We start from the raw sequence: 1,061 nt of genomic DNA on the forward strand, positions 1-1,061 counted from the left end.
GACGGAGTCTCGCTCTGTCACCCAGGCTGGAGTGCAGTGACCGGATCTCAGCTCACCGCAAGCTCCGCCTCCCGGGTTTACGCCATTCTCCTGCCTCAGCCTCCGGAGTAGCTGGGACTACAGGCGCCCGCCACATCGCCCAGCTAGTTTTTTTTTTGTATTTTTTTAGTAGAGATGGGGTTTCACCGTGTTAGCCAGGATGGTCTCGATCTCCTGACCTCGTGATCCGCCCGTCTCGGCCTCCCAAAGTGCTGGGATTACAGGCTTGAGCCACCGCACCCGGCCAATTTTTTTTTTTTTTTTTTAAACGGAGTCTCTCTGTCTCAGGCTAGAGTGTGCAGTGGCATGATCTGGGGTCACCGCAACCTCAACCTCCCAGGTCAGGCAATTCTCCTGCCTCGGTCTCCCAAGTAGTTGGGATTACAGGTGTGTGCCACCACGCCCAGGTAATTTTTGTATATTTAATAGAGATGGGGTTTCACTATGTTTGCCAGGCTGGTCTCGAACACCTGACCTCAAATGGTCCGCCCGCCTTGGCCTCCCAAAGTGCTGGGATTACAGGCATGAGCGATCGTGCCTGGCCAGGATTGTAATATTTATTTTATTAGCAATAAAATCATGTAAGTGCATTAAAGAAAATGTCTGAAGTACAGAAAATAATTTGTGTTTTAATTTTTTTAGAGACAGGGTCTTGCTCTGTCATCCAGACTGGAATACAGCACTGTGACCATAGCTCACTGCAACCTCCACATATTGGGCTCAAGTGATTGTTCTGCCTCACCTCCTAAGTAACTGGAGCTACAGGCACACACCACAACAACTAGCTTTTTTTTTTTTTTGAGATGGAGTCTCGCTCTGTCGCCCAGGCTGGAGTGCAGTGGCCGGATCTCAGCTCACCGCAAGCTCCGCCTCCCGGGTTTACACCATTCTCCTGCCTCAGCCTCCTAAGTAGCTGGGACTACAGGCGCCCGCCACCTCGCCCGGCTAGTTTTTTGTATTTTTTTTTGTAGAGACGGGGTTTCACCGCGTTAGCCAGGATGGTCTCGATCTCCTGACCTCGT

This window comes from Piliocolobus tephrosceles, chromosome 15 (assembly GCF_002776525.5).
Source record: "Piliocolobus tephrosceles isolate RC106 chromosome 15, ASM277652v3, whole genome shotgun sequence".
Lineage (NCBI taxonomy): Eukaryota > Metazoa > Chordata > Mammalia > Primates > Cercopithecidae > Piliocolobus > Piliocolobus tephrosceles.